The following is a 16831-nucleotide window of genomic DNA, read 5'->3' as shown; positions in this document are numbered from 1 at the left end:
TCATTTCATAAACAGTCTTGCAAGCACAGAGCATGTGACAGTGCTGTGTGCTCAGATCGCTGGCAGTTCTGTGCTATTGTATTTTGGTTTATTCTATCTTAGCCCCTGTATCAAATGAGATCATCCTTCATTCTGACTGAGAATCGTTCAAGGGAGATTGCACCATCCTTGAGGATAAATGTTTTGGGGGCTATAAAATAATCATATTTATTATTCATAGCGTGCATCAAAAGCAGAAGAGTTTTCACTCGATGCCAGGTTCCTGTCTCACAATAGCTGTCTGATTTTTTTCTCTCTCTTTTATTATAAAAAATAAAAACCCTCCTTATAAATGGGAAAAAAGGCATGTTGATCTCTGCCTAAATTGGTATCTGATATTACACAGTGAGGTCCCTGTGAGGTGATAGTTAAGGATTTAAATATGTGTATACACTAGAGGATGGGTAGGAGAGGGGGGTGGGAATATGAAAGAAATTGAACTGCCTCAGAAATATAAATAATATGCAAGAGACATGTTTTTTTTCAGCAGAAAGGAAATTCAAGGGGGTCACATTATGAAACTGAAAGGCAGTAGAGTCAGAAGTGGCAGAAGGAAATATTTCTTCATGCAAAGGGTTGGTACATGCATGAAGCAGCTTCCCATTGAAGGAGGCAGAGTCAGAAAATAGTATCAAAATTCAAAAAAGCATAGATTAAAGTCAGAGAATCAGTAGTTGTGGGAAGTGAAGCCAAAACTAGATATGAAGCAGATTCTATGGTAATGCAATAGGGAAAATGAATGAACTATATGCAATTATTTGCTGTCATATTCTTTCTCTCCGTCTCTGGTGCAGGCCTCATAAGGGTATAGGTCAGCCATGAAACTTGTGGCCATCATACTTTATTAGGGCATTGATTATTTATTTCCTTAGATAATATGAAGAGAAAACGTTGATAAATTAAAAGAGATGTGAATCGTGTGATCGATCGTCTTAACGATCGATTTCGGCTGGGAGGGGGTGGGAATCGGATCGTCGCAGTTTGGGTTTTTTAAATATCGTGTAAATCGTGTAAATCGAAAACAGGCACACTAAAACATCCCTAAAATAAATCCCCCACCTTCCCGAACCCCCCCAAAATGCCTTAAATTACCTGGGGTCCAGTGGGGGGGGAGGGCGGGAAAACCGGCACACTAAAACAACCCTAAAACCCACCCCGACCCTTTAAAATAAATCCCCCACCCTCCCGAACCCCCCCAAAATGCCTTAAATTACCTGGGGTCCAGAGGAAGGGTCCTGGTGTGATCTTTTACTCTCGGACCTCGGACCTCCGTGGTCTGTAGAAACAAAATGGCGCCGGCGCTACCTTTGACCTGTCATATGACAGGGCAAAGGTAGTGCCGGCGCCATTTTGTTTTTTTTGTCCCCCGACGGCAGGAGTATAGGAGATCGCTCCTGGACCCGCAGGGACTTTTGGCCAGCTTGGGGGGGCCTCCTGAACCCCACAAGACTTGCCAAAAGTCCAGCGGGGGTCCGGAACGATCTCCTACCGCAAATCATTTTTCCGTACGGAAAAACGATTCGACTCCAGGAGGTCGTTCCGGACCCCCGCTGGACCCCCAGGGACTTTTGGCCAGCTTGGGGGGGCCTCCTGACCCCCACAAGACTTGCCAAAAGTCGAGCGGTGGTCCGGAACGACCTGCAGTCGAATCGTGTTGCCTTACGGCCGGCGCCATTTTGCACAAAATGGCGCCGCAAAATGGCGCCGGCCATACGGCGCCCGATTTTATAACATGCGCGCACTGCCGCACGCATGTTATAAAATCCAGGGTCGGCGCACGCAAGGGGGTGCACACATGTGCACCTTGCGTGCGCGGAGCCCTAGGGGAGGCCCGATGGCTTTCCCCGTTCCCCCAAGGCCGCTCTGAAATTGGAGTGGCCTTGGAGGCAACTTTTTTTTTGGTCCCCCCCAATCTTTCCCTCCCTTCCCCTATCTAACCCACCCCCCAGCCCTACCTAAATCCCCCCCTACCTTGTTTCGTAGAGTTACGCCTGTCTCTGGCAGGTGTAACTTGCATGCACTGGCTCGTTGCCGGCGTGCCAGGCTGCTGGGTCAGGGCACTCGATCACGCCCCCGGACCGCTGACACGCCCCGGATACACTCCAGGACTGTGGCCCCGCCCACGTCCCCACCCCCGGGCTGCCCATTTTTCGAAGCCCCGGGACATATGCGCATCCCAGGGCTTGCGCTCGCTGCCGAGCCTATGCAAAATAGGCTTGGTGCACGCAGGGATAGGTTTTCAGGGGTAAGATACGCGCGTAACCCTTTGAAAATCCACCCCTAAGTCTATTCAATGTTACTGTTGCTGGTAATAGCAGTGGCTATTTTCTAAGTCAACTTAATTAATAGCAGGTAATGGACTTCTCCTGCAAGAACTTATCCAATCCTTTCTTAAACACAGCTATATTAACTGCACTAACCACATCCTCTAGCAACAAATTCCAGAGTTTAATTGTGCACTGAGTGAAAAAGAACTTTCTCCAATTAGTTTTAAATGTGCCACATGCTAACTTCATGGTGTGCCCCCTAGTCTTTCTATTATCCGAAAGAGTAAATAACCGATTCACATCTACCCGTTCTAGACCTCTCATGATTTTAAACACCTCTATCATATCCCCCCTCAGCCATCTCTTCTCCAAGCTGAAAAGTCCTAACCTCTTTAGTATTTCCTCATAGGGGAGCTGTTCCATTCCCCTTATCATTTTGGTCGCCCTTCTCTGTACCTTCTCCATCACATAACTTTTTTGTGATGCGGTGACCAGAATTGTACATAGTATTCAAGGTGCAGTCTCACCATGGAGCGATACAGAGGCATTATGACATTTTCCGTTCTATTCAACATTCCCTTTCTATTAATTCCCAACATTCTGTTTGCTTTTTTGACTTTCGCAGCACACTGAACTGACGATTTCAATGTGTTATCCACTATCACGCCTAGTTCTCTTTCTTGGGTGGTAGCACCTAATATGAAACCTAACATTGTGTAACTATAGCATGAGTTATTTTTCTCTATATGTATCACCTTGCACTTATCCACATTAAATTTCATCTGCCATTTTGATGCCCAATTTTCCAGTCTCACAAGGTCGTCTTGTAATTTATCACAATCTGCTTGTGATTTAACTACGCTGAACAATTTTGTATCATCTGTAAATTTGATTACCTCACTCGTCGTATTTCTTTCCAGATCATTTATGAATATATTGAAAAATAAGGGTCCCAATACAGATCCCTGATGCATTCCACTGCCCACTCCCTTCCACTGAGAAAATTGTCCATTTAATCCTACTCTCAGTTTCCTGTCTTTTAGCCAGTTTTTAATCCACGAAAGGACATCACCACCTATCCCATGACATTTTACTTTTTCTAGAAGCCTCTCATGAGGAACTTTGTCAAACGCCTTCTGAAAATCCAAGTATATAACATCTACTGGTTCACCTTTATCCACATGTTTATTAACTCCTTCAAAAAAGTGAAGCAGTTTTGTGAGGCAAGACTTGCCTTTTGTAAAGCCATGCTGACTTTGTTCCATTAAACCATGTCTTTCTATATGTTCTGTGATTCTGATGTTTAGAACACTTTCCACTATTTTTCCTGGCACTGAAGTCAGGCTAACCGGTCTGTAGTTTCCCGGATCGCCCCTGGAGCCCTTTTTAAATATTGGGGTTACATTAGCTATCCTCGAGTCTTCAGGTACAATGGATGATTTTAATGATAGGTTACAAATTTTTACTAATAGATCTGACATTTCATTTTTGAGTTCCTTCAGAACTCTGGGGTGTATACCATCCGGTCCAGGTGATTTACTACTTTTCAGTTTGTCAGTCAGGCCTACCACATCTTCTAGATTCACCGTGATTTGATTCAGTCCATCTGAATCATTACCAAAAACATTCTCCAGTACGGGTACCTCCCCAACATCCTCTTCAGTAAATACCGAAGCAAAGAAATAATTTAATCTTTCCACAATGGCCTTATTTTCTCTAACTGCCCCTTTAACCCCTCTATCATCTAATGGTCCAACTGACTCCCTCAAAGGCTTTCTGATTCGGATATATTTTAAAAAGTTTTTACTGTGAGTTTTTGCCTCTACGGCCAACTTCAAATTCTCTCTTAGCCTGTCTTATCAATGTCTTACATTTAACTTGCCAACACTTATGGACTAGCCACCCCCACCCCGTGCTTAAGGGACCTCCAATTCCAGGCAACCTCTGGGGGATATGCTGTAATGAATGGTATGCTCCTTTCCAGCTGTCTAACCTAGGGCTGGGAACTAGGACCATCTAGTGGAGTCCTCATAGACTCTACCTGTAGGAAACCCCCCAAAATGAAAGGAATATACAAGTTTCAATTCAGGAAGCAATAGTAAATTATAATTGTTTTTTGAGTGTGTTACCATTACGCACTTTGACAAATATGTTTTACAGTAGATAAACACAACCAACATTAGAGGCATTGTATTTTGTGTAAACTATTGCGCTGAAACTATCAAATCACAGAACAATATGGATTTACCGAAGCAAAGTCTTGCCTCACAAATCTGCTTCATTGTTCTGAAGGGGTGAATAAACATGTGGATAAAGGTGAACTAGTAGATGTAGTATAGTTGGATTTTCCTAAGGTGTTTGACAAAGTCCTCCATGAAAGGCTTCTAAGAAAATTAAAAGGTCATGGTATAGGAGGCAGTGTCCTTTTGTGGATTGCAAACTGGTTAAAAGACAGGAAATAGAGAAAAGGATTAAATGGTCAGTTTTCACAGTGGAGAAAGGCAAACAGTGGAAATCCTCAGAGATCTGTACTTGAACCGGTGCTTTTTAATATAGAAACATAGAAATATGATGGCAGACAAAGACCATATGGCCCATCCATTCTGCCCTTCCATCCAATTAATTTAGCATTAAAAATTCTTAGAGATCTCCTGTATTTATCCCATGCTTTCTTGAATTCAGATTCTGATTTTGTCTCCACCACGTTCACTGTGAGACTGTTCCATGCTTCATAAGAACATAAGAAATTGCCATGCTGGGTCAGACCAAGGGTCCATCAAGCCCAGCATCCTGTTTCCAACAGAGGCCAAACCAGGCCACAAGAACCTGGCAATTACCCAAACACTAAGAAGATCCCATGCCACTGATGCAATTAATAGCAGTGTCTATTCCCTAAGTAAATTTGATTAATAGTCGTTAATGGGCTTTTCCTCCAGAACTTATCCAAACCTTTTTTGAACCCAGCTACACTAACTGCACTAACCACATCCTCTGGCAACAAATTCCAGAGCTTTATTGTGCGTTGAGTGAAAAATAATTTTCTCCGATTAGTCTTAAATGTGCTACTTGCTAACTTCATGGAATGCTCCATAGTCCTTCTATTATTCGAAAGTGTAAATAACCGATTCACTTCTACTCATTCAAGACCTCTCATGATGTTAAAGACCTCTATCATATTTCCCCTCAGCCATCTCTTCTCCAAGCTCCTCATTCTAGAGCCTCCTTTCTGGAAAGGATAAGAAAGAGGTGATCAAATTTGCAGAAGACAAAAAATTATTCAGAGTAGTTTAAACAGGCCTTCAATGAGAATAACAGCTAAGAAAGCTATGAATCATGCTTAGGGAATGTACAAAAAAGAAGCAGGTGTATATTGGCTCTTTAGGGTTTTTTGAAATGTATGTTATGTATAACAAAATGTATTTTGTTTCTTTATTTCATTTTTTATGATGTATGCATATTTTATTTTTGTTTTACTGTAACGAAATTATAAACTGATGTGAAGGTTAAGTCCATAAACCGTTATAGAAAACAGTGAAAAATAAATAAATAGTTAAGTCACAAGTGGATAGTAATAAATTGCAGGAGAACCTTGCAAGCTTAGAAGATTGGGCATTCAGATGGTAGACTAAATTTAATGTGGACAAGTACAAGGTGATTCATATAGAGAAAAGTAACTCATGCTGTAAATACACAATGTTAGGTTTCATGTTAGAAGTTAATACCCAGGAAAATCATCTGTTCAGTGTGCTGCAGTGTTCAAAAAAGAAAACAGAGTGTTAGGAATTATTAGGAAGGGATTGGTGAATAAAATAGAGAATTCATAATGCCTCTGTGTCGCTCCATGTTGAAATCACTCCTTAAGTACTGTGTTCAATTCTGGTCACTGCATCTCTAAAAAGATATAGATGCAGTGGAAAAGATACAAAAAGGGAGAGCAAATTGACAAAAGGGATAGAATGGCTCTCCTATCAGAAAATGCTAAAGAGGTTATGGCTGTATAGCTAGGAGAAGAGACAGCTGAGAGGGGATATAATGAAGGTCAACAAAATCATGAGAGGACTAGAATGAATAAATATGAATTGGTTGCTTTTTCAGATAGACTACGGAGCACTCCATGAGGTTAGCAAAAAACAAACTTGAGAAAATTATTTTCACTCAACACACAATTAAGCTCTGAAATTCATTGCCAGAGGATGTGGTTAAGGAAGTTAGCTTACCCGGGTTTAAAAATGGTTTGGACAAGTTCCTGGAGAAGTCCATAAACTGCTATTAGTCAAGTTAATTTAGGGAAATGTCACCTGCATTAGTAGCTTGGGATCTATTTAAAGTTTGGGTACTTGTATCCTGGATTGGCCACTGTTGGAAACAAGATGCTGGGCTTGATGGATCCTTGGTCTGACTCAGTATAACAACTTCTTATGTAGAAAACCTTCACAAATGAATGAAATGCTTTTCTCTTCAAATATGGGTGCATGATTTATTGACTTGGACATTTGCATCTCCCTCCCTCCTGCCCCTTTTCAAGTTGTGCATTATTCTATCACAAAGGCAGATGCCTGAGTTGGGGCAGGGGGAGTTCGATTCATGAGAAAACACTAAGGAAAAGACTTCTAAATCTTGTCAATCCCAGATACAATATATGCAAAGTACCAAATGTGCAATGCATATGCAAAACCAGAATTCTAATTTTTATATTCATACACCCTCTTAAATACCTCTACATATATTTGCATTTATTTTTTTAAATTCATTTGATATTCACCCTTTTACTAGGTAAGGAACAAGGCGGGTTACCATGAAAATGATACAAGATACAGTGAATACAAGGAGAGAAGCAGATACATTGAGCATAGATAAAGGAAGCATACGACAATCAACAATACAATATGTTCAGCCTGTGCAATTTTTATTTCATCACAGAAGGCAGACATTTAAGGGCCAAGCTTATTGAGAATTCCTGGTTTGATTCCCAGATTAGGTCTTCCACACCCGGGTCAGCTTAGGTTTGGGATGCTTCAGAGGCATCATTTATAACCCTGAGGGGAGGGAATTGTGATCATTAACAAGAGCAACATCTGACAGGTATGTGCAGCTCCATAGTTTAAAGGGTTTTGTTTTTTTTTCATTCAATGTTTTCTTCAGTTTGGTTCAGTTCATTTGCTGTACTGAAAAATCAACATTTATCTTATTTAAAAAATGGCCTCCTACAGCCCAGGAATCATCCTCCTGTTCTGCCACAATTAAACCTAGGCTTTAGACCTGCCTGGCTGGGCCTTCACAGGTCCCTTCAACACTCAGTCCCTCTGCAAATCTGTGCCAAGCCACACTCCTCCTGCCCCCATCAAAATCTACTGGGGCAAGGAAGCTCCCATCTCTGCCCCTACTGACCTCTTCCCACAGTCCTGGTAAAATCCATAAGAGCAGAAGCAAATCCCATTTGCCATCTACCTGGAGGACAGCGCTAAAATGACAACACTTCAATACCTGCTTCTGTTGCAGCCAGTGACATTTTGCCCTCTGGCAGATTTTAATAGGGGATGGGCAGGAGAGATACAGCCCATCCTACCCTAGATTTGTAGTGATAGTTGGGTTCAGAGGGGTTCAGGGGGGCCCTGGTTAGCTTAGACCCTGGGTTAAATTGTGTCAGGGCAGGAGAGTTATTCCTGAACTGCAGGAGACCTGTTTTATTTTCTTTATAACACATTTGAAAATACCCCAAAATGCATGGGTATTTTTGAAGGAAGCCATTCTTACTTCATTTGAAATGATAGCACATCCCTAAAAGCTAATGACTGAATTTAGAGTTCATGATATAGAAGAAGCCCTATTGCATGGCTTCTGGCCTCAGGATCATTACTTCAATGACCAGACAAAGAACAGGATGGAGATCTACTAAACATGGGGGAACAATGTTCACATAGTTGTAAATGAAGGCTCATGGTATGAGGACCTCATCCTTGCTTCTGACTGAGCTGGAAGAAAAAGGAGAAATGAGGAATGACCAGGTCAAAAATAAAATGGCAGGTATTATAAGATCTGCCGGGATATCATTTATCCATAAGCAGAATACAATGATTCTTAGGTGACACAGAATGAAAGGTGAGTTATGACAGGTCCTTAATAATAAAAGGTAGAACTACAAATTCATATAATTCTCACAGAACCATACAATGTTCTTTAGAAGCAAGCAGTAAAATTTGTAATCAAACTTGGATCTGTGGCCACTTCATCAACAGGCAGCTCTCTCTCCACAGATTTTATAGACCTATTCTAAAAAAAAAGGTTATTTTCAGCTTTGCTTCCACTGGCAAATATCTTTTGAAAATAATACCCTGTAGAATTGAAAGGACCACGAACAAGCAAAAGGAAATGATAATATACAAAATGTTATCATTTCAGTCTGACTAGCAGAGGATAGGATATGGGTTTTAAGGTAAAAGTCCTGAAAATTCATATAGCATATCAGGCTTGAGAGACACGATTGTATCTTGGCTGCAGATTGTGGTGTTAAGGACTTTTTTTCCCTGACCCTGAACAAGAATAAAAATTTCCGTTCTGCACAGATGGTACAATGCAATATTCTTTTACTGCCAGGAAATATATGTGAACTGAAAAAAAAAAAGAACTGGATGACTTATTAATATTGTTCCCTTAACATTTAGCTTTTATGAAGGCATCAAGAAATTTCAATAAACTACAAAAAGTGCTAGCTTTGGTGTATCACAAATATATTAATGTAAGAGGCATCCTTTAAGCTGAGATGCTGATATTAGCTCATAGTATGCATGGAGGATGTGGCAACCTCAAGTATTCAAATTACGCTGAAATGGTTATTCAGCACTAGAATACCATCATATTTATCTGGACCTGGGTTTATGCCTGTATATTACCATAGAAAATAATGATACACACAGAGCTAATTGATGGATTATTTTTTTACAAAGCCTATCTTGACTGATGTATGCAAGGCCGTATGCCCATTCATTCTATGGATAAGTGCAGTGAGCACGTTTGCCAGCTGGAAATCTGTATCTCTCTACATAAAGGGGTATTGTGAGTAGTCTTAGCTCATTGTGAAGTTATATTTCCTAACAGTTTGCTTTTCAGTGCTCTGGTCTGAATTGCGTATGGAACTGGGGACAAGGATTTGTATGTGAAAAGCAAAGATTTTTTTTTTTTGAAGGTCTAAATGAAAAAAAAAAATCATCATTTAATTGTATTTGCAATGGGATATAGAACCTTGTTCACTCAGCAGACATTCATACAGAGCCATAGTGCTTGCGGACTTTTTGGTTAAAGCCACTGCTAAGAATGATCACATTTATTAAGTGGGTGAAGTGCTTCAGTGATTAGCCTTGAGTCTCCACAGTAACTGTGTAAGAGATGAGAAAAGTAGAACTTTTGTGAAAAACTTAGTACAATTTACTTCTAGAAGTGGGTGGATGGGAAGGGCAATTTTTAAAAGCCATTTACTTATTTAAGAAAGCGATATGAAAGATTCCCAACCTTTCCCTGGGGGAAGACTATGCAAGGCGATCAAAAACATTAAATAAATAAATAAATAAATAAATAAATAAATAAATAAAGTTAAAATAAATAAATAAACAAGCATTCTTTTACCTGTAGGAACAGAAAGCCGGCTCTGAGGTGGCATTAGGTTGCTAGAGGCAACGATGTGTGGACTTTTCATGTTGCATTTCCAGGGGCATGATGGGATAGAGGTGATTTTAAAGGGCGAGTTGTTATTCAATTAATAATATGAATGCTGGGTTTCAATTGTTTTGCTTTTGTTTTTTTGTGTGTTGTATATCACTTCAGGTGGTTTCATAAAAATGATTCATGAATGTGAGAAAATTGTCATAGACTGGCAGGCTGGAGTCAGGGAGTATCCCCACAGAGGCAGTACAGGGCTGCAGTACAGGACTGAAGCTGGTTTTCTGCCTAACCAACTCCCTCGCCCACAGATTAAGCCCTTGGGTTCTGGTGGCTGGTAGGACTTGTCTTCTGTGGAACATCAGGAGACAGACTGGGAGCTGAGTACAGTTTGGGAGCTGAGGTTAGGCTGGATGAGGCAGGGTAGACTGGAAGCTGAGGGCAGTCAGAGGCTAAGAACTGGATACAGGTACTGCTGGGAGCTGGACACAGGTACTGACTGAGGGCTGGAGGACAGGCAGGGGCTTGGCCACAGAGCACTATCTGGGGCTAGATATGAGGCAAAGGACAAGGGCAAGGCCTGGGATATAGACAAGGGACTGAACTGGACTGGGCTAGACAAGGACAAGGAACAACAGGAAACAACAGGGAACAAGAAAGCCAAACAGGGCACAAGACTGGACAAGGTAATCCTAGAAACCCTGGAGCCTATAAGGTAAGACAGAAAAGACCAGAAAGGCACAGAACATGGAAGGGAGACTTGAGAGGCTACAGAGTAAGGCCAGAAGGCCTGGAAGGACCCAGAGGAAGCAAGAGGCCAAGAGATACCATAGAGCAAGGTAAGAGGCCAAGAGAAGCTACAAGGCAGAAGGCCCAGATGTGCCGCAAGGCATCGCAGAAGGCCTGGATAGGCCACAAGACAAGGCAGGAGGCCCTAAGACCATAAGGCTAGGCAAGGCAGGAGACCCAGAGGCCATAAGGCTAGGCAAGGTAGAATAGGGAGGAAAGTATAGCCAGGTCAGAGAGCCGAGTTGACTCAATGAAGAGGCTCTGAGGCATCGAGAAGCCTGAGTTAAGTAGGGCTGAGGCTTGGGCATAGTAGGATCAGTGAGGAGGTAACTGGCAAGGTAGTGAGCTAGGCACTCTGAGGATTCCTAGTGGAGGGAAGACTGCACAGCAGGCCAAACCATTACATAAATAAATTAGTAAATATTTTTCTATTTTTAAAACTATTTACAAGTAAAAATCTCTGTGAGTGCTCTTTCCATAATGTCATAAGGCAGCCCCCATCATCACTGGCCAAATGTCCAGTTAAGAGCCCCAGTACTAGAGCAAGGTACAAGCAGACATACCTCAGAGCAAGGAACTGTGTAAACAGAATGTTTCCCAGATTTTCCATGGAGAATCTGGACCACTATGACTCTGAAGGTAGAGTCTCTGAGTGCAGGGAGAGTAGGAATATGGTTACTGGGTATGCACAAGTGAGATAAATTGGCAGGAACAAGAGTTGGAGAAAGAATCTGCAAAACTTGCCTGGAGCCAGATAGATATGTTGCCTAAGGAGACAGAGGTGACCTCAAGTTTACCAGAATTGGTGGACATGAAGATATACTGAGGTCTTTATTTTTTCCAAAAAAGAAAGGTGAATATATCAAACCAATGCTTTATACTGATATCATAAAGACCTGCCAGATCAATGGACAATTAGCATCAAAATGACTATTTAGTCTTACCCACTGTTTCTGGCCTTTGAACAAGTTACTAATCCACTTTAGATCACTGCCATCTTTCACATGAGTTTGTAATTTCCTGAGGAATGTCTCATGGGAATCTTGCCAAATGCTTTTTGAAACACTATATCAACTTGCTCACCTTTATCTACATGTTTATTTATGCCTTCAAAAAATCAAAACGATAAAACAAGAATTCTTCTTGCTAAAACCATGTGGACTCTTTCCCATTAAGCCATGTCTACATGACCAGGGATTTTGTTTTTAAGAATGACTTCTGCAATTTTGCCCAGTGCTCACTGGTCTATAGTTTCCTGGATCATCCTGGAGTCCTTTTTAAAAATCGGCATCACATTGACCACTTTCCAATCTTCTGGAATTATGGTTGTTTTAAAAGATAGGTTACAGGTTAACATTTTCATGTCTTAGTTCTTTTATTACTATGGGGTGGCTGCCATCCATTCTTGGTGATTCATTTCTCTTTAGTTTATCAGTTTGATCTATTACATCCTCCATTGTCATGGATATTTGTTTTAGTTTCTCAGAATCTCCACCATTAAAGAATGTTTCAGGTGTGGGTATGCTCCCAACATCATCTTCTCTAAAGATCAAGGCAAAAAATACATTCAGTTTATCTGCTGTTTCCTTGACATCCCTGAGACCCCATTTGTCCCTCAGCCATCTAGCAGGCCAACTAACTCCCTCACAGACTTTTTTATTCAAATGTTCTTGAAAAAGTTTGTATTATTAGTTTTTGCCTCATTGACAAGTTTTTTCTCAAAGTCTGTTGATCTGCACAGCTACTGTTTTACATCCAACCTGTCATTACTTATGCTCTTGCCTATTTTCATCATTTGGATTTGCTTTCCATTTCTTGAAAGATGACCTTTAGCTTTAACTGAGTTCTTTAAATCACCATTAAACCATGCTGGCAACCATTTGGTCTTCTTTTGACCTTTTTTTAATGCATGGAATACATTTTATTTGGGCTTCCAAATGATATTTTTAAACAATATCCATGCCTCATGCAAACTACCTGCAACTTGCTTCTTTCAGGGTTTTTTTTCTTATTTTCTCATTCTATTTATTTATGTATTTATAGTTTTTATATACCGAGGTTCAATTAACAGGATTAATTATCACTATGGTTTACATTACAACCAGCAAAAAAACAACAGTGACACAGTCTCGTCTTACATAGAACAGGGTAGAGAAACCTGGATAACATAACTAGGGTAAAAGCAGATATACCAACATGGATAGACATAACTTGGGCGAAAGCTGGGAAGGGAGGGACTATGCTAACCTCCTTATGGAGACAGTAACATGATGATACAGACTGAAACCATGGCAGAAAGGAGTGGTTATGGGAAAGCTTGGCCAAACATCAAAGTCTTAAGTCTCTTCTTGAAGGTGATTGGACATTGTTCAAGTCTTAGTTCGGGAGGAAGCAGGTTCCATTGCTTGGGGCCCGAAGCGGACATAACTCTTTTTCTGAAGGAAGTTTTGATGGTGGGTGCTTGCAGAGTGCCTCTCTGCGCTAGTCTTAGAGGATGGGTGGAGGTGTGGAGTTGCAAAGGTATTGTAAGATCCAGTGGTGTGATGTTGTGTATGGCCTTGTGAGTGACTGTTAATAGTTTGTGAAGGATTCTAAACTTAATTGGGAGCCAGTGTAAAACTGGAGTAATATGATCCCTCTTGTTGGATTTTGTGAGAATCCTAGCAGTTGCGTTCTGTAGCAACTGGAGGGGCTTGAGTGAGATATCAGGCAGGCCGTGAAGAAGTGCATTGCAATAGTCAATTTTTGAGAAAATGATGGATTGTAGGACTGACCTGAAATTGTGGAAATGGAGGAGGGGTCTTAGCCTTTTTAGAACTTGGAGTTTAAAGTAACACTCCTTTACCATGTTGTTGATGAAGCCTGTGAAGGTCATTTGGCTGTCCAAGATTACCCCGATGTTCCTGACCTTAGGTGAGAATGAAGGGCACACTGAAAGTTGCAGGTTGTTTAGCGGTAAGCTACCATCTTGTGTGATAAGTAGGAACTCTGTCTTGTCTGTGTTGAGTAACAAATTGAGCTTTGAGAGGAGGTTGTTAATGTGGATAAGACAGGCATTCCAATGGAGGATGGTTTTTTGCAGCGAGTCGGTGATTGGTATCAGGATTTGGACATCGTCTGCATATATGTAGTGGGTAAGTTTCAGCTCAGAAAGAAGTTTGCAAAGAGGGAGAAGATAGATGTTGAATAGTGTCGGGGATAACGATGATCCTTGTGGAACTCCTAGGGTAGAGATGAAAGGGGGGGATTCTATGCTGTTAATCTTGACTCTGTAATGCCTATTCTGAAGGAAGGATTTGAACCAGTTTAGGGCAGTATTATTGATGCCGATCTCCGCTAGCCTTTCAATGAGACACTGATGGTTCACTGTGTCGAATGCGGCCGATAAGTCTAGGATGATGAGCAGGCAGGGCTGTTTCTTTTCTAGATTCATGAGGATGTCTGAAAGAGAAATAAGGAGGGATTCCGTGTTTCTAGCTTTACGAAATCCAAGTTGAGCTGGAGAGAGGATATTGTTATAGTCCAAGAATTCAGAGAATTGTTTGTTGACTATTCTTTCTAGGATCTTGGCAATGATGGGAAGGTTTTCAATCGGTCGAAAGTTTGCTGGGTTGTCTGTGGAGAGGTTTGTTTTTTTTAGGAGGGGTTTTAAGATAGCCAGTTTGAGAGGGTCAGGGACATGACCTTGTGCTAAGGAGGCATTGATGATTAGTGAGATAGGTTTGGAAACTTCAACGGCACATGTTATAAGAAGATTGGCTGGGATCGTATCAAAAGGGTGGGAGGATGGTTTTAGTTTCCTCAGTAGTGATTCTATTTCTTTTTTTTTTTTTAATTTATACTTTATTTCATTTTCTTCATTATTTATACAATCAAGAAAAACATAAATCTCATGTCCAAATATAAGCAAACAAAGTTCCAATATACTTTTACAATTACTTCCATTATTTGGCATAACCATAATTGGGGGAATATATCAGTAAATCAATATATATATACAGTGAAACTGTTCATATATTTAATCAATCACAACTTACAACCAAGGTCTGAATAAGCAAATTACTTGAAGGGTAGTGGATTATCTTAACTTTTGGAATGTCGGTCTCTATAGTCAAACCTTGATTTTTGTCTTTGAGAAATGTTTCCAAATGTGTTGGGTCATTAAATCCAAATGTTTTCCCTTGATAATTAATAAAACAGACACAAGGAAATTTCAAGAAAAACGTTGCTCCCAGTGCCACTACCCCTGGCTTCAAGTAAAGAAAATATTTCCTTCTAGCCTGGGTAGACCGGGCAACGTCAGGGAATATTTGGATTTTCTGTCCACAAAAAGGTATATTTCTATTCAGAAAGAATTTTTTGAATAAAACATCCTTATCCTGTTCTGCTACAAAGGATACAAATAAAGGTGCCCTGTTTTCTATTAAATCTATTGACTCTTCTAAAAATGTAGTTACACCTAAAGTTACATCATTTACATTATCCTTTTTCTGATCGGAGGTTTTTTGAGCCTTTTTTGGAAAATAATATATTTTAGAAACCCTAGGAATATCATCCTCCTCATAGGCCAATACCTCCTTTAAGAATTTTTTAAACATCTCCATAGGCGACAGTAACCTTGTTAAAGGGAAATTTAATAATCTCAGATTTTTTACTCTCATTAAATTTTCAATAAATTCTATTTCCCTGTGCATGGTTAAACTGTCTTTCATAAATATATTTTCAGAATGAGAGATTAACTGTACTTTGGTATTTAAACCTGAAATTTCTTTTTCACAAATTTCAATCTTTTTTTTCTGTTCTACCAGAGCAATTCTATTGTCATTTATAACAGAGGACAGGGTATTATTCATCATAGTTATATTTTTATCCAATTTTGAAATCATTTGCCATACATCCGATCAGGTTATATTATCTGGAACTAATCCAGCCTCAATATTACTTTCTAAGGATATATGAGTTAAATCAGAATCTTTTTTTCCCCAAAGACAAAACATTTACCAATCTAGGGACTTCCGCCTGTAAATTAGGACCAGAATCCCATTGAATTGGTCCTACCATATCTTTAGCCTTCTCAGTTGATGGGGAACTGGCTGGCTGAGGTGGAGACGTCGGTCCTGCGCCTGGACTGAAGGAGGCTTGAGAAATTCCTCCCAAACTGTCCATTGTTGGCACTTCCATCTGCCGAATGACATGATGGTCCATCGGGCCTGTTCTTAGTTGTTGCAAAACTGGTGAAGAGGTGAAGATTTTCACCTTTCTTTTCCTCCCCATCAGTATTGAAAGGGAAAAACAGCGTTTCATCCAGACACCAGACTAACCGGACTAAGCCGGACCAAGCTGCGCGCGCCCCTTCAGCGGTGCGCCGCTGCCCCGCCGAAGTTAAGGGGTGAAACCCCGCCCCTCGAGCGTCATCAGCCAGCGCCGATCTCACCTGCACGGATGGAAAGAGAAAAAACAGGTTGCCACAGCTGGGTAGGCTTGGGGCTAAACGAGCAGCCCTCTCCACACCTTCCCTCGTTCTCCAAGCTAGAGCCGCTGCCCCGCCGAAGTTAAGGGGTGAAACCCCGCCCCTCGAGCGTCATCAGCCGGCGCCGATCTCACCTGCACGGATGGAAAGTGATTCTATTTCTAGGGAGGAAGTGGATTTGAATTCTTCCAGGCATGCCGTATGAGGTAAAGAGACAGTGGGAGGATGATTAGTCTTATAGCTAAAAGGCGCTGCCACGGGGAGAGGGCATGATTGGCCAGGGGAGGTTAAAGTTGTGCGGGAGGCCAGTAAGTTAGCTATTTTGTCTTTTGAAATAGTTGGCGAGTTAAATGGATTTGATAGCTGCTTTGTCATCTGGGATGGCCGGAACTGGTGGTTTGGTGAGAGAAGAGACCAGGGAGAAAAGGGCTTTTGGATCAAAGATGAAATTGTGGATTTTCTGGGAGTAGAAATCTTTTTTTGTCTGAAGAATTGTGATCCTGTACTGGTGCATGAGCGATTTAAATGATGATAGGTTAGAGGAAGAAGGATTCCTACACCAGATCTGTTCTCTTTTTCTGAGTTCACATTTCATGGATTTTAATTCTGGAGA

The sequence above is a fragment of the Rhinatrema bivittatum genome, chromosome 7 (genome assembly GCF_901001135.1).
Source record: "Rhinatrema bivittatum chromosome 7, aRhiBiv1.1, whole genome shotgun sequence".
Classification (NCBI taxonomy): domain Eukaryota; kingdom Metazoa; phylum Chordata; class Amphibia; order Gymnophiona; family Rhinatrematidae; genus Rhinatrema; species Rhinatrema bivittatum.
The sequence above is the reverse complement of the archived record's forward strand: the minus strand, read 5'-3'. Positions refer to the sequence as shown.